At 52.8% G+C, this 24,575-nt stretch overlaps 1 protein-coding gene across 1 annotated transcript in view; it reads right to left on the bottom strand.

Annotated features, from left to right (window-relative positions):
- Positions 1-17,850, bottom strand: part of CDH22 (cadherin 22) — an 86,056-nt gene extending 68,206 nt beyond the window's left edge. Inside the window, 2 exon segments of the mRNA XM_055814619.1 lie at positions 1,250-1,419; positions 17,603-17,850. The gene's annotated coding sequence lies outside the window, so the exon portion shown is untranslated.
- Positions 17,851-24,575: the final 6,725 nt, after the last annotated feature.

Raw genomic sequence — 24,575 nt, 5'->3', positions numbered from 1 at the left:
CATTGCTGCTCCTCCAGTGCCTGCCTGCAGCAATGACACTGACCCAGCCACCACACTTCCTGCATAACCTTTCCCTAGGCTTGGCACCACCTGCAGAGAAAACATCAGAGTTCCTTTGCTCCCACAGGCCAAGGGTGAGTGGTGCTGGTTATGGGGAAGATGCCTACACCCATTGCAGCATCTCTGCCACAGCTGCTGGGGTGGACAGAGTTCCTCCTGCTCCAGAGCTCAGACAGGTAATTAATTTTAGGATCTGAATGGACAGCTGCATCTCAAAGTCATGCCCTTTACAAATGCCCTGTACAAAGTCAGAAGTTGCATTTCCAACAGCCTCACATCTTTTATGCCCCGTTACCTCATGAGGAGGCAGAAAAGCTCCCATACAGCAGGGTAGAGAACCTGCACAAGCCTCCACCACCAGAGCTGATTGCCATGGCACAGCCCAAGGACACAGGAACCAGCACCGTTCCGCTCCTTGCCTCCTGCTGCCACTTCTTTGGGCCCTGGAGGCCAGCAGAAGTGACAAGAGAGGCATGGCACGAGCACCAGACTGCCCAAAACAGGGCAAGTGGAACCAAAGCTGATAGCCTGGACAAGTGGGCACCTGGATAGGAGTTAAAGGACAGACTGAAATAAAAAAAAAACAACACACAACCACAAAGTGGAATTCATACACTTTGACAAACATGGAGGGAGTGGGGTTCTTTTAAGCAAATGTTTGGCAGATGCATGAATTATTTATTATTCAATATTGTGTGATTAAATGAAAAATTGAAGACGTTCACAGCTTTGTTTGCAACTTTCTACCTCTCATGAAAGTCTGCCCAAATTCCTACAGAGAATAACAAGTGGGTATTATACTGAGCCAGAAGGGTTCAAAGAAACTTCCTTCGGTTTGCTGCTCAGGCTCAGGCTTAGACTCAGTCCTCTGGTGAAATAAGTACTGTAGCAGGGACATGTTGCTTTCAGGAAGGTCTTGCTGCTACTCATTCTTCTTCCCTATGCATTTTAATTCTCTTGGCTATTTTCTCCCTGGAAAAATCAGTCCTCACGATAGGAGACATGTGACCCCTCTTTACAGAATGCATGAGCCCAAGGAAGTCTCTCCCTGTGGCAGCACACCATCATTTTGAGACTAGGACCAAGTCAGCATAGGATCACCCACACTGAAGTGGGGAGGTCATGAGGGAGGACAAGAGCAGAGAAAAGCAGGACAAGACCCGGGAGAGCTGCACCACAGGTCTCATACCTGCAGCTTCAGCAGTGCTTTTTTCCGGTGTAACAGGACGACCGAGTTGTGCACAGCTCCGATTAGAAGCAGGCTCCAACTTTCTGTGGCAGGAACCTTATGCCGACAGCAGCCTGAAGAGGCAAGTGGCTTCCTCAGCACCTCAGGACAAGGTCTGCAGCAATAAACAGCTGTCAGAAAGGCAGAAGAATGAGATTAATTAGTTATTAATAAATGCCAGTTTCAGCCTGATCACACTTAAGAAAACTGTTACAATGATTTTCTTATTTTCAGAGGAGCTCATTAAATAAGAATTAGAAACAAGATAGTATAACAGATAAGAAAATTATTTCCGCAGCTATATCCTGCCAAAATCCACTGCTCTGCACCTGTACTCCTCAGCCACCCAGACTAACCAGATTTGACCCTGCAGCATCCACACAGCAGGTAAAGCACCATGCCAGCACCTCACTGCCAAATGCCCTGTTATCACCACCAGCCACCACCACCCCAGCAATACTGTCCTGCCTAAACACAGGGTTTTCTGGCATGTGGGAGAAGAGGCTCCAGCCTCAAACCTTCCTGCTCTCCAGAAATTCCTAAGCAAACACACTGTGGAGAAAGGAAGGAATAGCACAAAAATTTGGGAACCTGAAGCTGAATGCTGCACAGCCTCAATCCTCAAGCAGGAAGCAAATATGCTTTGCTAAGATGCAGCATTGCTCAGAGAAAATAAAATCCACCACAGTTGGCAGAAATCCCGGGTAGCTGAGTCACCTACACATTTTGGTAGCACATTTTGGCCAAGTCTATTTGAAAGTCTGCATCTTCTTGCACAGCAAAAAGTGAACCACTGCACACCCCTCAGGGCTGCCCCAGACAATCAGAGCCCTGCTAGGTCCCTCAGGCTGCACTTTGAGCAGAAACAGGCCAGTAAGGAGCAGGTATTCTTGAGAAAAGGCACCAGAGCTTCACAGACCCAAAAGGGTCTCTGGATGGTCACCAGGTAAAGATTCATTTGAAGCAAAGCCCACCTGCCCCTCATAAAGCACAATGAGGAGGAATTTGACCCTCTTGCTGGGCCAGGGCCCTACGTGCTGGAGCAGATGGGTCAGGTCTCTAAGCGAGCAATCCTCACAGCACACCGTTCACCAGCAACCTGTAGATAAAGGCTTTCTCCAGCCTGTAACAGGTTAAAAGATTAAACCCCCTTGTAGGCAACCTGCAGACAACTGCAATAGGCTAAATTTTGTATTTGATCGTTAATGACAGATGCATTATTTATTTGGAATTATTTACTTCATTCTACTAATTATATCACCATTGATAGCTTCTGATGATGCACAGCACTTTGAATCATGTCCCAGGAGTCAGACCCTGTCCAGAGCAACACAAACCACAACGGTCGGCACCACAGCACAGTGACTGCCCCAGTACAAACAGGCAGCTCTTGCCGAAAGCTGCTCACTGTCTTGCAGATACCATGAGGTCATGTGTATTCTGGATGGCCAACATTCCGCATTCCTCCCGTGCATTGCCAGGTATCCAGAGGGTGCTGGTGAATCCAACTATCGTCCCCCAAGGGCTTGCTTGGCTGACTCAGAGGGAAGTGGCTCAGCGCTCTCCTGTTCCTCCTGCCCCAAGACCTTCTAGTGCTCACACCCCAGCCTCCCCGCTGCAGGAGGTAAACGTCACAAGTTTGGGCCAAATCCATCAGTGCTGGCCCAGCACCCATGGCCCCACCAAGCCATGCCCACTGACACTACCAGGGCAAACAGCCTGGATAAGAGAATCTGCATGGAACTGGCCTCCCCCCAGAGCAGAGCGGCCCCTTCTCCCTCTCCTTGCCACAGCCCTGAACATTTCACCACTGCTCCTCCCCACACACACCAAGGGCAGAGCTGCCCTGATAACACAGCCATGCAAGCAAGCCCCAAGCAACAGACAGAAGAGGCCAGCATTCCCTTTGCCTGAAGGGACCAGTCCCTCAGGAACCACCCCAGTGAGGACGGGAACCCCTGGAGAGAAGGATGGGGAAGCTGTCTCCCCCAGGGCTTTGCTGGCAGCACAGCTACACATGGCTGCACTACGGAAAAAACTTCACTTGAATGCAAAACCAGAAGCTTTTAGCATCCTGTCTGGTAGAATCAAATTTTTATATCCTTCCATGCCCAGTAAATCCTGTTCACAAAGAACAAGAAAAAAGGAAGTAAAAGCCTTAATAAATGCTGGAAGAGCAGGGAGCCCACACCAACTCCCAGCCCTGTGTAGCTCCTGGATAATCTAAGCAATAGTTTATTTTTCTCTCCAGTATCATTTTCCCAGCTTGATCTCTACTGTCGCAGTATGATGGTTTCACCCCATTAGCCTTGCTTAAAAAAGTGATCCCAGGACTGTGAGTGTTATTGCCCACATAAATCAGGAGGCTTTGAATACTGAGCACCTTTAAATAAACAGCTGATGGAAGTGAAGTTCCGGGATCATTATTAATAGCTTTTCATTTCTGTGTCCGCTGTGCTGTGACATTCTTTCCCAGCAGAAAGCCTCCGCTTCCTATCCCCAGTACATCTGATCCCATGAGTCCTCCAGTCAGAATGAATGACTGTACCTTTGTGTTAATTGCATAGCCCGTTCCACAAACTGAATACTAATATTCACTAGCAAGAGGAGAAGAGTTTGTAGACCAGGAGCAATGGGGCAGTTCGAGGAGAGGCAGGCCAGCCCTTGCCCTGTGCACAGAGGTGAGGAGTGCTGGTCGTCTCACCTCCCCTTAAGGAAGGGCAGATCCTGGCTCTTCCAGCACACACCGGTAAAGGCTACAACAGGGCCCTGACGCATTTCTGTTCTGTCTGTCCCAGGGAGTGTGCCGTGTACCGGCTAGACACAGGCCTTCCCTGCCCTGCCAGCTCCATCAAACTGCTTACCCCCCACCCCACCCCCACAAGCACAATGCCTGCCACTCTCTGCATTGCAAACAGCTCCCGTCCCAGGGACACGGACCCTTGGAGAGGCAGCCACCACAGACCAGCCCTGTTAGTACTTACAGGTGCTGTTCAAAGACTTCACCTGACCAGATCTGGTTTATTTTTCGCTAGCGTGCCTTGTCCAGGGAGGAATCGCTCTCCTCCTCCACCTTGGCTATCAGGGTCTCTCCTGAGAGCTGCAGGCATGTGTGTAGCAGCCCTGAGCAGATGAGAGCTCTAAATGCCATGGGCAGATCTAAGGGCAGCAACAGCTAACACTGGCAAACCACCCATTCCCCTTATGCAGGGTGATGAGCCTGGGATGGGGCTAGACACTTCATTGAGAGGGATCCTGGCCACCAGCTCTGGGAGCCCCCTGCTTTGCTGTCTGCTGCCAGCACGGACAGGCAGGCACTCCCAGTCTGTATTCCCAAAATCTTCATGCCTAGGACCCAAAGAGAGTTGCCAATGCTGCTGCTGTGTCAGCAAATGACATCAACCCCCAGATCTGTGGCTCAGGAGACACAAAGCTTCTTGTAAAGGGTGTTCAGGCTCTCTGAGACACCTTGCCCAAAGAGAGGAGGAGATGGTCCAGCTGGCAGCCAGTCCCAATACAGCTACTAACATTAATACAAGCAAAAAGGCTCCACAGTGGCCAGCAGTGCCCAGGGTGGGCTTTCCAGCCTCCCTGCTCCTGCCCTTTACTGCAAAGACACAAGAACTGAGGGTCCTGCAGCTACACCCAACCCCCAGTTTCATTTTACTGTTCTTGAGCAACGACACCACATATGGGTCATGCTGCTCAAAGAGAACACACAGGGTAAGCAAGTATGTCGAAATGGTCTTTGCTGTGTATAAATCCAAAGGGCTGCAGACAGCAGCAAACTCCAGGAACAGGTGATGGCTTCCGGTTTTACTGCCTGCTGCTCGCTCTTTCCCAAATCCAGTTCTCAGCAAGAAGATTCAGGATACAAGCATCAACACAGGCAAAACAAAAGGTTCTCCTATGAGAGTGCCAAATTGGAAGCAACCATCAGAAAACTGTATGGCTAAACAAAGCTGAGAGAGACCACTACAGACAGGATACACATTTCTTGGAGGACTTTAAGAGGAAAAAATTAAAGTCTTAAATCTGTCTCCTGATTTCAGAGCCCTTCCTTAGCTAGAGTCTGAATCACTGATATCATGATAGACTAGCACTGCAGAGCCATGTCCTTATGGCAAATCAACAAGAACACCCTAGGTTTCTGCATATGATTCTGCAAGCCAGATATGGTACTGCCTTCCCTCTGCAAGAAACTCCGACCACTTTGTCAGGTAAAATAAAATATCTTGATGCCTCCTCCGCCCCCTCCTGCATTGTATTTGCAGTATGTGGACAGGCACCCAGCAGCCACATAGGACCTCCAAGCAAGGGAGATACAGTGGGCACCACAAATGCAAAACAAGACAGCCTCAGTGTGTCACTAGAAACGCTGCTTTCCAACCACCAGACTTCAGCATCCCATTGAAGCATCAGCTCTCAGCAGAGGCCAAATGTGCAAATTGCAGTTGAAAAGGAGAACATTTCAGAAAGCTTGAAGCACGTGAGCACAGCAGACTAGAACAGAATCCACAAGTAGCTTCGCTTTAATATCACTACCAAACCAGTGGCACAATGAGGAAGGAACAGACTAGGAGCTCTGGGAACAACCACTCTGCTCAGCACAAGTGATAAAGGGAGACTAATTGGCCAAATCCTCAATCAGGTGTAAAGGTTCAGGGCTTTGGTGTACAACTTCATCAAACAAGATGGGCATGTTCACGCTGACATTCCAGGATGGACACAAGGCACACTGTGGGGTTTTGTACAGGTCACATTTCACAGACAACCCCTTTGCTTCTGCCACTCCTGGCAATAGTGAAACTGAGAATCTTCTCTCTCCGGCACACAAGCTTTGAAGGGTCTTTCCTGACGTAACTGCACAAAGTAGGGACCTTGGGGCCTTGTATGTAGGTTCTACTGTTATTATCAAAAGAAATAAAGAGGGATATGGCGAAGTAAGAGGCAGCAAAGCAGCCCAGGGAACAAAGGGAGAAAGAGAGCAAGCTTACAGTAGCAACAGGGAGGACAGAAAAGCAAATGGACAAAGTGCATGTGAAAGAATAGAGCCAAGGAGAGATATGCATACACGTGAGCAAGCAGGAACGTGCTGGAACACGTGAGTATGCATGCATACAGGAGGGGGCATGGAAACCCACATGGGCAGGTGCAGTAATTTGCAGCTCCAAGTCCTTCAGACCCACTGCATGTTTGCAGCCTTGCTCTGCTTCAGCAAGGGGCTCCCCCTAGAAAGCCCCAGCGCACATGCAGAACTCCTGTGACCTAATTCTCTCCATCCAGCACACAGCCCAACAGCCACTCGGCGCTGGTGACAGTGAAAGATCTTCACAACCAAAACAAATGGCAAGAAGCTGGCTCTGAGTACTCTCATCAGGAGTGGCCACCCCTTCCCCAGTGCTTGAGAGGAGAAGAACTGGCAGCACACACACACACACTCCCATGTTCCCACATGCAAACATGGCTTGCTTTGTCATCCTCACACCTCGTTCATTTGCATCCTGCTCTCTCTGCCACTACGCTGCAGACCCTTGCTGTCTCTCCCCTTATTCCCTGGGCTGTTCTGCTTCCTCTTCCCTCTTGATGCTCCCCTCTTGCTCATTTGATGACAATCACATTAGAATTCACATACATGGCCCCAAAGTCCCTTGTGTGTGCCCAAGCAGGTCCATCCAGAGCCCACCACCCCTAACCAAGCAGCCAGATGCAGAAGTGCTGAAATCCTGAATTGCACATGCACCCTTACTCCAGCCATGCTGTGCTATTCCCCTGGGTGTTGCCAGACCAGTCTCCAGGCTCCCACCACTTCTAACACCACAGGAGGTAAATATTGAACTGGCTGTCAACTGGGAGCACTGCTGCAATGCAAACACACACACTCTTTTGTGTCCTGTCCTCCAAATAACCACCTTTCTCAGGCTGCTGGGCTGGCAGCAGCCTCAGGCAGAGTCTGGGCCTCCAAAGCCAAGCAGTCTCCAGCCAAAAAGCCATTCTCGCCCATGCTGGGCTCGGAGCTGTACACATCTCTTGCCACTCACCACTCCCATCAGACCCCACAGTGAACCGACATCAAAACTCACACCTGAACATGCAGTCACTGTGCACTGTGTCATGATTCAAAATCAGAATAACAACACACAGCTGCCCTGAGCAGGGCTGATAGCAAACTTTTGAGAGGTTCAGGACTGAGCCAGACACAAGCACTGCATCTGTGCACTCCTCAGCCCACGGTGGGGTGCACCGAAAGCATTAGCTCATGAGACAGCTTCTCCTCATCTTAGTGCAGAGGCACAGACAGATCTTACACACAATACTATATAAAACATATAAACTTATCAAATGCTTGACGCACCAGCTAGAAAAGGAGAAAGAAAAATTGTCATTGCTATTTCTAAATATACTTGGGAGGCACCAGATAGCACAGTGATGGACTAGATATAAAAAAGATAGAGATGAGTCTCAGTACCAGCCTTTGATTGCTCACAAGGGAAACGCACGTGCTGCCTTGTGGAAGCCAGGGCCAGACATTGTGTCCTACCTCTGCCCAAGCCCAGCTCAGCTGTGGTTTAAAGAAAAGGCCTTCCAGCCTGGTGCTTCATGGTCCCTCCCTCTCATTTCTACTTCACAGCAGCTTTTCACAACCAGGACGGCGCTTGGTATATGCAACAGACTCAGCTGCAGGATGTTCTGGGACAGCCTAAGGTTTGGAAAAGGCCTCCCTAGAAGCACCAAACCTGACTGGTGTCTGTACCCAGGAGCTGAAGGGAGATACTCAGCAGCAGCCACAGAGCAGTCACAGGTCAGATCCTGTCCTGCCAGCTCCACCACTGTGGTGGACTGAGGCTAATTTACACCAGATGAGCTACCAACTCGCTGCACACATGCAGCCCTGCTCCATGAGGCTTGCTTTCCAGCACTCAGTTATCTCTCCAGCTTCTCACAACAGAAAAAACACATGCCTGGCAGCATCACAGGCAGTGGCATGCCTTTAAGTGTGCCTTTGCCATCAGATCAACAGGACAGAGGCCACATCTCTCACTGCACTGCCCAGGTCTAACAAGGGTCCTTTTGCAAAGGGCACCAGGCACCCCAAAGGGGCATGCAATAAAAGGTGTTTAACAGTCCCTCTACTGAGTCTGGCTGGGACGGAGTTAATTTGCTTCATGGCAGCTTAGACAGTGCCGTGTTTTAGATTTGTGACCAAAACAATGCTGATAACACTAATGTTTTAGCTGTTGCCAAACAGTGTTTGCACAGTATCAAGGCTTTCTTTTTTCCACTATGCGATGCCCCAGTAACTAAATTGGGGGTGCACAAGAGGTTGGGAGGGGACACAACTAGGCGGAAGACCCAAATTAACCGGAGAGATATCCCATGCCGTCTAACATCATGCTCAGCAATAAAAAGGGACAGGAGGGAGCTCAGGTAGGTTAGCCACCTTTTGCTCAGAACTGGCTGGGCATCAATCTACCCAAGGAATGCACTGTGTGTTTGCCATTGTACCCCTTTTGTTTTCTTTCTGTCTTCTTCCACTTCTTCACATATGAAAACATTTTTATCTTGACCCCAAGTTTTCTTGCTTTTACTCTTCCTTTCCTCTTCCCCGCCCCACTTGGGAGAGAGGGAGTAAGCAAGCAGCTGTGTGGTACTCAGCTGCTTACCAGGGTTAACCCACGGCAGTCCCCAAACGCAGGGCAGCGCTGCTGCCAGCCGCACTCCTGCTGCGCAGGGGAAGGCAGACTGACCCTGTCCCCATGCATTCCCCAAGAAGCACCAGCCACGGCACAGTGAGAAGCTGCTGCTCTCCTTGCGCAACCCAACGCTTCAAGCCTCTCAGTCCTGTGATGTGAGCTCACAGCTCCTGTCCTGGAGCAGCCCAGCACCACCAGCTCACCCGGCTGCCATCACCTCCCAGTGAACCGTGCCTCCCCGCCCCCCACAACTACGAAAGCACTTCTGCACCCTAGGTGCAAAACCAATTCAAGCCTGAACTGATGGTTCCAGCATCCTTCCCAGCCAAACATGAGCCTCCCCTTTGCACAAAAATGTAAACAGCTTTTTCAGACAAAAATCCATAAACGCTCACCTGTGGTTGCTACTCCAGCTGGGGGGAAGGTTCAGTACTTGCATTTCACTTCATGCCTCAATTGCTTTGTGGTACCAAGGAAAGGAGCAGCACCGTCTGCCAGCACAACAGTCAGTCCTCTGGGCAGGACTAACGATGTCAGACTTCACAACCACAGCTCCTGCTCACAAGCTCTTGTCTGCCTTAGCTAATCCATTACCAAGTCCTAGGCAAGGCAAAGCAAGGCCACGTCTACATCTGCAGGGTGAGCCACAGTCCCTGGTCTCCCATCCCACAGTCCGTGGAGGCTCACAGTCACAGCCCCGGTCCATTGTGTGCCTGTAGCTTGCCCACTGCCCACACACCCAGCTGGCCAAGGCATGGGCATCAACCCACTACAGAGGCTGTTAACATGTCGCGCGGCCACCAGAAGAAGCTGGGCCAGATCACACACACACACACACACACCCCAGGGTCTGCTCGAGAGATGAACTCGGGTGGCAATGCAGAGAGGAGGGGTTTGGGAAGGACACGGTCACTTCTCAGCCTCAGTGAGACCAGCTGAACCATTGCCCGGTGGAGGATCCTGGTTCTCATCTCATCTCTCACAACACCTTTCAAATTAATCCGCTAATTGGCGTGCCAGGCTGTGCATACGAAGGAGGCTGCGTGGCTCCCTCTGCCGGCACGCGGCCCCAGCGGAGCCCCCCGCCCGCCCCCGCAGCCGGGGGAAGCCGGAGCCGGCCCGGGGCCGCCGGGGGAAGGGGCGCCGGCTCCCGCTGCAGCGCGGGTGAGCGTGCCCAACGAAGCTGCCTTCGGACTGCATCACCGGAGCGGGCTTTATGGCAAGAAAGTACCGTGGCCTTGGGGAACGGCCCGGGGGGGGGCTGCAGCAAGCGGGTGTTCAGCCGACTTTTAAAAGTTTAAACAGGAATGTAATTTCTTAAGGACTCTGCTGACACTCAGCTTATTCCAACCTGCCTGCTATCAAAAGGTTCAACTGTATTTTGTACGTGGGAAGGCAGCCAAGCTCGGAAAGCTGGTAAAGTCCAGCCGCTGAAGGAATCCCTCACCTCTACGTCCTCGACCTTCTAGACTACAGTGATAGGGGAAACAGATCCCCCTCCCACACATGTACAATACTGTCACCAACAGCCATGTGCCTTTTCAGAGCCATAACAGGGGAGAAAAAGCATTTTTCACATTGTTAAAAAATGGAATAGTGAAAATCCAAAAGATCCAAGGCCAAAGGTGACTCGGGGGGGGGGGGGGGGGGGGCAGTACCCCATTGCAGGTTAACAAGCTCATTTGCTCACTTTTATTGTGTACTCATCTCAAACTGCTCCTCTCTAGAGTCACAGGGTGCTGGCTGTGGAAAGGAGGAGGTGCTCTGAGCTTAGAGCCACTTTTAATGACAAGGATTACTGGAGAAACAGCATTTTGGGGATTTGGGATTCCAGGAAGCAGCTGCAGTAAGGAGCAGAGGGAGATAATCCCAGTGTGACAGACAGAGATGTGAGGAAGCTGGACTGGAGAAGGGAGCACAGCACCCCCAGGCACACACAAAAGCTACCGTCTTTGCACAAGGCGTCCTGTACAGGGGAACAGCCATCCCACAGCAGAAAGAGGCTAACAGAACAAGGGCCTGGCCCAGGCCCCCCCAGCACCCTTCTGTTCTGGGATGGCCAGAACATGAGGGCTTCTAAGCCTCTGGAGTAGCCAATCCTCATCTGTCATTCCTGGCTCTGGCCTGTGTGGGGACTCAGACCCAGAGGAATGCTCTGCACTGCAGCCCGCCATCAGGAAGCCCAGGTTCTCCCAAGCCACCTGTGGGCAAGCAGCCAGCAAGGGGAAGCCAGGGTCTGCCAGAGCAGGCAGCAACAGGGCACTGAGGGGAGCAGACCCAGGTCTGGGGGCAGAGGGTATGTGCCTCAGGGTATCCAACTCCCATGCCTCTCGGGTGGGCATGGGGCCTCACACCCTCCATAAGCTCCCAAGTGCCAAACCACAGGTAAGGGCAGCAGTGGTCAAGGAGGATCAGTGACAGACAGGTGCCACATGCAGAAGCTGTGCTGAGTCCCCAGGTGTTGCTGTGCACAGCAGAGGGGAAAGGCTTCCCTCGCTGGCCCCACAAGCATGTGGCTGCAATGCATGGGAAGGACTGTGTGCCGTAAGGTACTGGATACAGCTCATCTGTAAGAATGAGTTCTCTCCTGCCAGATCAGTGTCAGGACTGTATCACGCACTCCTGCTCTGACTCCGTTTTGCAGTCAAAACCTCAGGGAAATGTTAGCTTACTAAAGCAGTGTTTAAATCCTGTGGGAGCTACTGTTTCCAAATGTCTCACGTCCTTGCTCTGCTAGGTGCGGACACCTTTCCCCATCCACATGCACGCCACTGCCTGCCTGTACCCACACTCATACATAGGCTAGAAGGCAGAGCTAGAAGGAGTTCCAAGCTCTTGAGACCCCATTTATTGTCCAAGATGTTTCTATGGCGACTCCCTTCACATCCTGTCGTGGGCTGCAAAAAGCTTCTGGCCATCCACAGCTTCAGGTGAGTTGAGGTCCTCAAGCTTCAAGTCACCTGCAGTTGTTAATGCCACCAGCTGCAGTTAAGAAGAGATTAACAAAACCCCACGTGAAGCGGCCGCGGTGAGTGAGGCAATGTCAGCAAGAGGAGTGATTCCCTGTTTCCTTTCCTTTGGTGTTCTCAGGAGTACTGTAGCAGGGAGGAGCAACAAAGAGGGGTAGGGAGTATATGCAAAAGGGTGCTGGACAAACAGTTCTGCTTTCGTGGTACCCTGGAAGGGCTTCCCAGCCAGCAAGGCTCACACATCTGTTGTAGCCAGAGCACAGGACCACTTCACCCTGTGCAGTGGCTCGCCCTGACACACTGCTTTCCAAGCCAGGGGGCAGGATGCTCTCAGCTCTGCTTGGTAAGTGCCTGGCTAAACACTTCTACAGGGCAGCCATGGATCTGCGGCTGCTGCTGTCAAACACCAGGCCCAGCATCACCTCCATTGCACCCACAGCTCCCGTCATCAGCTAGTCAGGGCCAAATTCAGCACAGGTGACAGCAGTGACAGGACACGTGAGACGGGCATGGTTGCTCTGTTTGTGGAGCAGGCCCTGCGCACAACAGTTTGATAGTAGTGTTAACAGGCACTTTGCCCAGAGTCTCAGTCCTGCAATGCAGGAGCTAAGGCACAGCTCTCTCACGACAGATCCGAAATTACAAAGCGTAGCTCCGAGTCAAAAGTGAATGAACTCTGCTGGGCTTATTCTTCCAGGCTCGTTGATGGCACTGCCAGAGCCAGAGTAAGGGGCAAGGAAGTGAGTAAAAGCAGGGCAGCAGCCTGGGGCACAGCACGCAGAGAGGAGGTAGTGCAGATCTCCCACAGGCAAGAGAAGGGCAGGACTGAAAATCCAGAGAAGTGCTACCATTTGGTGAAAAATTGTCATTATGTTTAAATAAGTATTATAACCTTGACTTGCGTTTAGTGATCTGTCCTGTGTTTAGTGAGATGGGGCACTCAGCAGAAAGGAGACACTTTCTGAAAAGCACCTTGATTTTCAGCGCTGCTTGTACATTTAGCAGCAGTGGATGATCCAGCACAAACCCGGCTCTTGCTCGCTGCCTTGCCTATGCCCAAGGGCTCACTTATCCCTGCTCTCCAGAAGAGCAAGGCAGGGGTCTCAGTTTAGCAGGGTCTGTCCTCCACCTTTTGCTCAAAGAGGTCTTACAGAACCTCTGGGGAGAAGTGCCTGGTGGCACTAGGGCTGCCTCTATCCCCAGCGGGTACCAGTGCCCACGCTTCCTGCACTGGGGCAGCGGCGGCGTGGCTAGGGCAGCTCAGTGAGGAGGTGGCAGAGCAGGCACCCTGAAACCCAAAGTTTGAAGGTAACAGCCATGCCCAGCCCGCCAAGGCACAGGCAGCCCCAGACCAACCCATGTACTGTCAACGGCCCCTCCTCATGCTCCCACCTCCTAGTAGTGTCCTGTATCCCTGTTTGCTTTACCTGCACCAGGTAATGTTAAGAGCAAAGGGAGCTCTGCAGGTGCAGCAGGCTCCACACCCCGCTGCCAGCTACCACATGCCAGTGCCCACAGTGTCCCACAGGCCCTCAAAGGGAAAAAGAGAAGGTACCGTAACGGTGTCAAAGAGCTGGAGACATCCATTTGTAGGGAGAACTCACACCATGCTGCAAGAAGATCAGAGGAACAGCACCACCAAGAAGATGACCCACAGCTTCTGTAGGAAAAGAAAGAACCTACACCCTCTGCAGGCACCCCGGCCAGCCTTGTGGGATTGTGTAAAGCAGAGACTGCTGAAGAAGATGTCCACTTTCACAGCCCAGACATTGCACTGTAGAATCAGCACTAAAGTACCATCCAACAACCCTTCCCCAACAGGATAACACAGATCTAGCTCCACTCAGCTGTGGCACAAAGACAATGACAAGAAAGAAAAATGAAGGAGGCACAGAGCCAGACTAAAGTAAAGTCTGGGCTAGTCTCTGAAAACAGGGTTGTTGCAAAGGGTAAGACTGAAAATTACTGTAATGTGCTGTATTCCTTTTATGGACTTTGAAAATAATAAAAAGTGATCATTAAATGAAAAAGAAATTGTGAACTGGGAGGATGGGTCTCTGCGGCAGCTACTGGCAGGAATAGAGACCCCCTCCACTGACCCCTCCTCAGCTTTCTGAAGCAGAAACTAACCCACAAACTGGATGCAACTGCATATACAGATGATGCTGAGCAGTTAGTGGGCACTCGACCCATGCTAGGTGAATGGGTGAGTCCCAGTCTAAACTGCTGGAATGAGCTCCCCATATACCAGGGCTGCATGGGGGCCGGGAAGGTGGACAGGCAGAAAGTTGCTGCCCAAACCTAGCCACGAAGACCCAGCTTTTCTGCAGGGGTGGAGCAGGGACTGTGCTTCACAAGCAGCATGGCTCACAGGAACACTCAGGCATGAGCCCTGCACATGCTAGAGCAACCAAATCCAAGCGGCAGAGCTCTGCACCCTCACTCGCAGCCCAGGGCACAACCACACACACGCATCACCCAAAGACAAGGTAAAATGGGGGCAGCCCTGCCAGCTGTGGACAGCAAAGGTGCCAAGGGTGCAGGGCAGGATGCTCACAGGGCTACAAATGGTCTGAGGCACATCCCTCCCCTTCAGCCACCTTTCCCTGCAAAGAAATGCCATGGAATAGACTGGTGGTAGAGACAAAAGTGAACAGGAAGGCATTGTACACCGTGACCACCTACCAGCTCAGGCAAGGAATGTTGTTGGGACTCATACCCACCTAATCTTTACATGTAATTTTTCAAAAAAGCAGATCCCTCAAAATGGCCTGTGCCTCAGGATATATATGGATTTATCTGCAGAGCAGTGTCATTGCTTGGAAACCCAAACACAGTTGCATAACCACATGGTTAACAGATACCAACACAAATTCATGCATGGTTGTATTCTTACACACAAATGCTATTTAGCGACATGACGTCAAAAGAACACAAGTATGACCACACTATTTCTTCTTCAATCTGTTTTTCTTTACTTTTCAAATACAGGCGTTCAAAATATAAAAAAATAATTATTTGAAAAATATGTACTTGTACTTTCAAATCCCACGTAAAGTCCAGTTTTGTTTCAAAGCTTCTGTGAGCAATCTAATCCTTCAAAAGAAATAAAGTCCATGGGTAGCAAAAGGGGTTTCAAACAAACAAACAAACAAACAAACAAACATTCCTCACAATATTTGCAACCAAATTTTACTATCGTGGGTGGGCTAGAGATTAGGAGCACAAAAGTAAAATTTGCTAGGAAAAAAGCCTGCTAGCTCAATAACATTTTCAAAGTGCAAAAAATACACAACAAACAGTAAATTATGACCCTATTCTGAGACTCCTTACACACAAGCAAGGAACTATGGATTTTTCAAATATGGTATTGCATTTTCAATCATGAAAATATTATTTGATACAGAGCTAGGAAAAACAGGATTTTGACTGTTATTTTTAACCTACCAACAGTCTTTTTTTTTTTTTTTGAGACCTGCCAGCTTCTTTTGAGGAGTTTTAAAATTGACCTTGTTTCAGTAGCCACTTCTCTGTCCTAGGTATGAAATCACCATATCGTATTATGAAGTGTCAATGCACCAAAAAAGCAAAGGGCATTTTCTTTCTTTTTTTTCTTCCTTTTTTTTTTTTTTTTGGCAGGAACAAAGCTGGCTCTTTTACCTATGAAACAGCACATACCTTTTCTTTCATAAGCCCATCAATTTCAACATTGTATTATTCAGCAACCAGCATTTCATACAGAGACCAAACCTCACTTGCTCTGACCCCTACCTCACTGGAGCAGAGAGATGTACATGATACAAAAGTCAGTACAGAATCTGGGCTGGCTTATTCAGATTTCAGTGGGCTCTACCCTGTGCTACACTCAGAGTACTGCCAACATTTTCAGAGATTTCATCAAGGAGCAGCAAAACCAGCCTTTGGCCTTGAACACAAACACACAATCACTACAGGAAAACAGTTTCAGATTCTTGTTTCTATTTCCCCCTGCTATGTGATACCCAAAGCCACAGAAGCTAGCTATTTTCAGCACTTGAAAACTGATGTATCCGAATCATAATCTCCAACCCCGATAACTGTTTGCTGCAAATACTCCTTACCCAGTGCTCCTGAAAGAGGTGGAGAGCATCCACCAGTCTCAAAAGGGAAAACCTGGCAGACCCCACGCTCCAAGCCAGGCACAAGACCTCAAAGTACAGAGACTGCAGACTTCAGCCATTCTCTGGACGTTAGGTACCCTGAAGAGGTAGAAACAGGTCCCAAAGAAACAGCCATCATCTGAGCTTTCCATGGAGGCATGCAAGACAATGGTATTGGCTGCTGTTGCAACGTGTGGTATTATAAGGGCACAGTACCTGCCTAGTAGCAAGGACAGAGAGGGACATCTCCCCATTTATTTCCTCAGGCCATGCAAGCAAGCTCTGAAGAACCAAAGCTCTGGTGGAGCCATCCTTCTAAGCCGTCTTTGGTCCAGAGGCTTCCCCAAGATGCACTGCACTGCCTTAGGTAGTAATGTCTGAACTCTTGAGCCTGCCTCCCCTTGCTGCTATCTACACCTTCATCCCTGTAACCGGTCTTGTTCAGGCACAAAACAAGAGGAAAACACAACAGATCTCCCCAGATTGTAAGGGATGGCACAACTGTCAGAAACCGAACAAAAAAAAGAGACCACAGGCGTCTACTGCATCCCTCCTTCCGCTGCTGGCACTGCGAGCGACCGCCGGAGCCCGGCTGCCACAGGATGCGCTCCCAAGAGGCTCAGCCGGGCACACCTGGCGCGGCAGCTCGGGGCCTGGGCGAGCGGCTGGAGCCGGGCACGCAGGAGGAGCAGAGGTGGCTGCAGCACTTGCTCCCAGAAGGCCTGTGCGCAGCCGTTTGGGAACCACATTTTAAATGAGGAAAGTGCTAGTTTTAGCCCAGTTATTTTTAGTTTGTTGTTAGAAAAATATGGCTCTGTAAAGAGAAATGTCCCCCTGCCTGCTGAGAGGACCCGGAGAGCACTCCTCAGGCATCTCGGCTGCACGTCCATACACATCCCCAGGCAAAGCCCCTGTGGGAACCGGCACGCAGGGCTACGGTCTCAGTTAGAAAAACGGGGGAAGGTAGCTCCTGGGTAGGAAGGAGCCCAAAGAGGACGTTTTAAGATACCACCGGTTTAAAAAAGAACTGCAGCTCCTCAAGCACCCAAGCGCTTTCGTTGAAGGGTATGCCGAACCCCGCTGCTGACAGAGCCGGCGCTGGAGCCCGGGGTCCGCGGGCGGAGCGCCCCGGCAGCCCCCCCAGAGGGCCGCCAGCTCCCCGGTCCCGCCCGCCCTCCCACGCTGGGGCGGCCCAGCGCCGCCACCCCGATCCCGGGGCGCCCCGGGGTGCCGGCGTGGTGCGGCCGCGGCCGGAGCCCGCGGTGCCGGGGCGGCGGGGGCAGAGCCGAGCCCGCACTCACCTGCGGGGAGCGCCCGCCGCAGCCCCGCCGAGCGGCCGCAAAGTTTGTGGAGCGGCGAGAGACGGCGAAGTTGGGCTCCCCCGCGGTGCCCGCCCGCCGCCCGCCGAAACGAGCTGCGCCCGGCGAGCCGTGCCGAGCCGAGCCCAGCCCTGCCGTGCCGAGCCGTGCCGTGCCGAGCCCAGCCGTGCCCGCCGCCCGCGCCGGTTCTTACCTGGGGCGGCGGCCGCGGCGGCTCCCCCGCGCCGGGCGCTTGGCCTCCCGCGGCATCCTGCGCGGCGCGGCGGAGCGCCCCGCCAGCCCGGCCCGCAGCCCCGGCAGCCCCGACCGGCGGCGGCGAGCGGAGCCGGCTGCTGGCACCGGGCGGGCACGGCGCGAGGCGGGGCGCGGGCGGCGGGTGTGTGGCTGGGGATGCATGTGCGGCGAGAGCCGCCTTCCTCCCCCTCGCTCCCTTCCTTCCCTCCTTCCCCGCCAGCCCAGCCCAGCCCAGCCCAGCCTCTGCTGGAGACTCTGAGAATGCAGCGCCGGGTCCCCGCCCGGGACCGGCCCCGGGCAGCCCGCCCTGGGGGCCTCCCCGAGAAACCGGCCGCGGGGATCCCGGCGCGGGAACCAGCCCGCTCCCTGCCTCGGGCCCCGGCTCCGGGGCCTGCCCCCCCACCCCCGGGACCCCCAGCGCGGGCCCTCTCCCCCGCCCGGCCGTGCCAGCCAGCCCTACGGCGCCCCCGCCCCGCGCCACCGCTGGCCCCGCTGCCGTGCCCGCCCCGGGACCGATGGGAACGGCCGGGGCCACCCCGGAGGCAGGGAGCGAGCCCCCGTGCCGGCGGCACAGCGAGCCCCCCCGGCCTCAGGCCTGGCCCCTCCAAGCGCCGACGCCGGGCTGAGAACGCACACGCTCCGTGCATGGCAGCGCAGCTCTGGGCCGGGACGACCCCAGCCCACCCTTCCTCAGCCCCTGAATGGGGCCAGATCCCCGAGGCTCAGTGCCAGCTGGGCAGGAGGTCTGGGCAGGGGCTCTGGGTGCTGCTGGGGCTGGGGCTGGCAGACCACCGGTGCGTCGGGGCAGCCGTAGCAGCTGGCATCCTCGGCACCCACCTCAGGTCTCCGGTGCCTCCTCCAGAGCCCTGCTCGCAGCATGGCAGGTACCATGTGGGCTCAGCAGCACCCTGGGGTCGCAGGGGCAGGGGCGGCTGCACAGCTTGCTGCCCGCAGTGGGGAGTCACACAGCAGCAGGACCCGCAGCAGGGTGCCAAGTTTATAGGCCACCTTGGGCATGATCAGGACAGGTGGAAGGTGGAAACAGGGAAGAAGCTCAAGGCTTGGTGAGGCTGCAGTATCATTCTGGGACAGATAAGTGTGATCATGCAAGTCAGGGTTTAGCCACAACTCAGGCAAACAGCCCGCAGCGAGACATTTTCCAGTCTCCACTGTCCACATTCTCACATCTTACCTGGAGAAGACGCTCTCTTGCTTCCACAGCGATCTCCGGTATTGAGCCTTGGAGTTTGGCCCTTGAAGGAACACGAGGGAACACCAGAGAAGGGAATGCCCTGTTGCTCCATGTGTGCAATGCCTTGCACAAGGCAAACAAATCTGCTTGGCCAGTATGGGCCAAGAAACAGCAGTAACCCAGCAGCAGGTTATCCACAAACCACCTAGGTCTGGTGTTTCCTGCACGGGCAGGTGGCCTGCAGGTCACAGAGAGACGGACAGAACGCAAAAGTGAGTGGTCTTATAACCACAGTGTGAAACCAGGAGGAGTGACTCCTCCTTCCCAGGACCAAGAGACAAGAAGGGCACAGATCCAGCAGCAAGCTCAGGCAGCTATCCTCCCTACCTCTGCACTGCCTGGTGCAAGACTTCCCACCCTCACACTACTACTACTGCATGACTCCCACCCTCAGAGGCCAGTGGGGCCTGAAGAAGAAATGCTCCATACCAGCCCCTTCAGACACAGACACATCTAGAAATGTCCTCAATACCAGTGTGAGAGTGAGAAACCTCCCAGATGCAAGCACTGCTGCCAGGGTAGATCCCACTTGTGCCTGATGCTCTTGTAGGAAAAGAACTAAAGCCTGGAGCACAGCTGCTCCACCGCTAACGCTGTCTGCAAATGGAGACCTTGCTCAGTGCCAGTCTAGCCCTAGGACAGCTGCTAGGCTCTTGTGCCCACATTGACACCGGCACTGGGAACACCCAGATCTTCTCCCCGGGACAGCCAAGAGGGTGCCTCTCACCAGTGTGGTGGCAGTGCAGATGGCGCTGAGCCCACCTGGCACAAAGCATCCAGTAAGCTTTGGAGTAAGTAAGTGATACTGGGTAGAGATGGCTCCAGCACTTGCCTGTAGCTGTGGTACCCTTGTCCAATCTTTTTTTTTTTGGTTTTTGCTAAGACCCCCTTACCCTGGAGCCAGGGAGGAAGGTTTGTCGCTCCTGCCATCACCTCCTCCTCTGTGCCACAGCTGCTCCATGCCTTAACCTGTTGAAGATGCCCCTGCTCATTGCAGGGTGGGTTGGGCTATCTGACCTTTAAAGGTCTCTTCCTCCACACTGTCCTAGGATTCTGTGCCCTCTTGCTGCTGCCCTGCAGGGTGCTGGTAAGGCCAGCCAGGCCTGCCCTAAGCCCAGCTCCCAAACGAGCTCAGAGAGCACTGCAACAAGGCATGATGACAGTCCTTCCATGAGATCAGCAATGCTTCAGAGTATGCCCAGGTCACACAACAGCACAGGCCGGGAGCTGCCCCACGCACTGTGGGGAAGGGATGAGGGAGGATGCAAAGCAGAACAAGGACCACCTGTGACATGGTCACTCCCTTTGTGAGCGTGGCTCCCCACATGCACAAACACTGAACACAACTTCCACAGCTCTGTTCTGCAGCCTCTTGCAGAAGTCAACGTGTCACTTTCATGTCATGTCTTGTATTCTCAGTGACAGAAGGATGGATGGGTTATCCTTTGACTTTGCTGCCATCCCCTTTATCTCCATGGGAATTTAGTCCTCATCTGGCTTCTTCTTTCCTCTTATTCCCATCCTTGCTTTATCCTTGAATTCAAATAGCTCTTTTGTATTTCTTAGATCTCCTCTACTCACAGCACTCTTCCCTTATTCTGATATACTCTCCCCATCTCATTGAGCTCCAGGCCTCTTTGCTTTGTTCTCTCCCTATCTCTCCCATTCTTTCTGCTGGTGCCTTGTTCCTTTTCTTCTTGTGATTTGTCTTCTCTGTTCTGTCCCTTTCACTCATCTATTCCCCTTATCGCTTTTTGCTCCTTCCTCTTCCTTTTCCCAGTCTTTGCACTCCCCTGCCCCCCCTTCCTCTGTGTGCCGTTGTCTGTAAGGAGTTGAAAGTTAAAAGCTTTTCCAACTTGATCCTGAGCAGCTTTCCCTGGTGCTTTCATCTCTACAACACATTTGTAAAACTGCTCAGACTGAAGAGCCTTGACATGAACAACTAAAAGAAATATCAGAAAGAAATAGGACTCTCAACATGGGATGGAAATTTGCCTTTTCCAAGAAAAAATCTCCCTGGTTCACTAGCACTGAGGTTCTCTCTCCACAGTTCCTGTAAACACAACATAAAACACGCTTACCAAGATGTCCTCTTCCTGGCCTCCTCCTCCTCCCCGGTGAAATCCGGGCGGGGGCGGGGGGGGATTGGCACAGGGCTGCCCGAGAGCTCCCTATCACCTCCTGACAAAAAGTATCCGTGACCAACCTGCTCTCCCTCCCCTCTTGCCAGCGGCTTCTGCCAGGTTTGTCATTCATGCCGTACCACAAACTGCAAGCCAGAGGGAAGAGTTGATCCCACCTGCCTCTTGATCAGTCCTGCGACCTGCTCCTCCTTCATGCAAAGATGACAGAGCCCTGGCAAACTCTCCCAGCTGATGTGTCACCAACCCCTCTCAGCTGCCAAAAGTTCTTATTGCTTTCTCACGCGTTCTGTGGAGGGTCCCGCACTGTTTGAGGCAAAGTAGTTGCAGATGACAACTTCATGAAAATTTAAGGAAAGAAGTGCTTTCAGGCCACTGCTTTCTTATACTGCTTCTGTGCAGCCTGTGCTTTGCAGGGCTCATGTGTGAGTATGGTCGATCTTACCTGTGACCAGTGGCTGGGAATTCCAGAGTTACCAGTACAAATCTGTGCTGTGCCACATGGAGCAAGTCAAAGTGCTGTCTGCTTACCTGGAAATAAGTTGCTGAGAAGCACATGAATCCTGGCTATTCTAACAACTCTATGAGAGATTAATCTCGCTAAATCCTCCTACGTCTTCCCTATTGGAGAAACAGATTCAGCACAGGACAAGCTCTGTGACTCACCTCTCTGTTGGCAGAGCCAGCTCCCATTAATCTAACTCCCTGTCTAATGTCTACATATGGCTGGCAGGCAATCCATCTGCAGTCCAGCTCTCTGTCCAGGATCCAGCTCCCCTGTCAGTCAGTGCCTACCTAATGCTGGGTACCCTGCAGGACTTCTCCCTGCTGGGACAGGAGCAGTCTGCAGCCCACTGCCCAGGATGGTGGCAGCGGACAGAATCTGGGATGGATGGGCACTTGCTAGGCAAAGCAAGATCTGGCTGCAGTGGCAGCCGGGCTCGGCATCTGCCCAGCAGATCCGTTTTCATCCCCTGACCTCACCCTGCCTCAGCTCAGCAGGGCAGAGATTCACGTAGCTCAGTCCCATCACTCTCGTTCTCCACGGGGTGCAGGATTCAGTCTGCTGCTCTACAAGCTCACCCTGAAAGGAGCTGAACGCTGGGTGTTAGGACTGCCAGAGAGGGCTTTGCTCCCAGAGCTGCGGCTCAGGATGCCATGAAGGCTGCGTGGAAGCAAGTCCCCCTGCCAAACTCCCTGCAGGGGGTCCCTGCGTGGTCACATCTGCTCCTGCTGTGCCTAGCAGCCACCTCCTGCAAGCTGCATGTCCTTGCCTCGCTCTGCCATGTTATGTGCCCAAATTGCCTACTGCCTTTTTCTGGATGCTGCTCTGGCACAGGTCTAGACAGACCCCACAGGCTGGTGGCACCACATGGCTTTCTTCATACCCCACAGCTAGGGAGAGGCCTCCACACCCCCTAAAAGGCCAGGCACTGTGATTCCTGCTGGAGACAGGGGCAAGAGCTGAAGGCAGCAATCCTGTGCTTACACAGGTCCCGCAGAGTTGGAGATGCCCCGTAACACACCACAGAGCATGCCCACATGAAGCCAGAGCTGTCACAACATGGTTGGGAGGGGCACAGCCCAGCACTGCCCTAAGTGTGCTGGGCACCGGTGGGCCAAAACCCCCAGTCTGTCACCTGGAGCCATTAATCACATGCCACCCCACGTACTCCTGCCAGGCAAGCGGCCCTGCCTTGCCGAGGCTCTCTGGTGCTGCTTCCAGTCCTTTCCTGGGACATTCCCACTGTCCCACACATTCAAGCACAGCCTCTCACCAGAGCCTGGCAGCTCCCCCCCATTTTTATTCTCCCCAAGTACTGTGTCATTTGCAGACTCCACGGTGTCAGCCTTGTGATTAGGTTTCAATGCCTTTATGAATAATTTGTCATGCAATTATAAAGCAAATATTTAATTGAACTTCATGTAAAATTGCTTCTGCCTCTGAGCACTGAACACTGGTTTGGGATAGGGCATTGTGTGACCACACTGGGCCCCAGGAGACCCATGAAGAGCAAACTGCCAGACCCCTGCCCAGCAGCCGGTGGCCTGTGTGCAGGCAGCTGCCCCCCCGCTGCTCCCAGCAGAGCCAGTGGAGAGGCGTGCTGGGGGTCGGCACTGCCGCAGATGCACCAGCTGCAGGATTACACTGCAGCTCCCTTCCCTTGGGAGCGTGTCCTCAGGCACTAGCAGGAGACGTTTCTTCCTCAGCTGAGCAGAACAAACCAGCTGGAGCATTCCCACAGCGTGACCAGCGCTATGCTGGAAGAGCCCAGCATGAAGTATGTCACTGTAGAAAATACCTTTGTGATAAGTTGTGGGCAGTCAGGTTTCAGCACAAGCATAAGGACAAATGTAGACATTGGCTTTCCTTCTTCCCAGTCCTTTTCCTTCCAGGACAGGACTGGATTATGCAGGTGGGAAACTTGCACTGCAGCTGACTCTTTAAGGGAGGGGTGCCTTTGCTCGCTGGCCACGTCTCAACAGCACAGGGCACCAGTCTGAAGCCGTAACAAAGAGCTTTGGCACCAGGGTGCCCATCCTGGGAGAGGGTCTTGGCACACATTAGGCCCAGTGGTCTGTGCAGAAATACCCCATGTACCATGACATCACCTGCAGGCTCAGCTGGAAGAGTCTGAATGGAGGGAGTCTGGACACACCTCAGACTGGCCATGGCATTGCCTCTGTAGGGAAAAACATCTATATCAGCAAAACCAACAGAACTGGATGAAATCCTAATTTACCATGGTCTGTAAAAGAGGCTGAAGTGCCTATTTCCAGTGAGGCAAACTTGAAATTGAAAGACGAAAACGAGTGCATTGAAGAGATCAGAAGCTCTTTTCCGAGCATATATCTGGTGCAGGTAATTGCTAACTGACCTGGAGGGGCTCTTGAAATCGACCTAATGCAGCAGATTCTGCTGCTCAGACTGATTCTGGGGCTGGGGACAGGCACGCGCATGCAGTGCCCCCAGCTGAGAGGCTGGCATGACAGGACAGGTTGCTGTGCACTTGTGGGGCTAGCAAGGGAAAATGCAAGGCTGAGGACAGGGAGGTGTTGTGGAAGAAGGCAACCTGTGGGAGAAGGATGGCCTGTGTGGTGCTCACCCCCGTAAGTATGCTAAGCCTAGCCCGGGTACGTACATGTGGAAGAAAGGGCCTGGTTAGCTGTTGGAACGTGGAAACTTGTCCTTGCATGGGGCAGGCCTGTTTGCAGTGATGGGGGAAGAATAGCTTGAAGCCTAATCTGGAGTGGCTGTGCCTGTGGGAAGGGGTGGATGGGGAGTCTGCTCAGCTGAGCTCAGCAGCCGAGGCACTGGGTCTGGACGACAGAGTGGGAGCTGGAGTCCCTGCTCTAGTGCTGAAGGGTGCAGAAGTGCAACGTACCCTGTTGATGGGAGTGCATGGTCACTAGTTTATCCACACAGAACTTAGTAAAGAACAGCAGTTCCCTGTGGGAGCCTGGGGATACCCATTCCCCAGAAGCACCTTCTTGCCTCTCAGCTCAGCTTGGGCAGCCCTTTCGCTCAGCTCTTGCTT

The sequence above is a fragment of the Falco peregrinus genome, chromosome 9 (assembly GCF_023634155.1).
Source record: "Falco peregrinus isolate bFalPer1 chromosome 9, bFalPer1.pri, whole genome shotgun sequence".
Lineage (NCBI taxonomy): Eukaryota > Metazoa > Chordata > Aves > Falconiformes > Falconidae > Falco > Falco peregrinus.
This window is presented reverse-complemented; position numbering and strand designations above follow the sequence as displayed.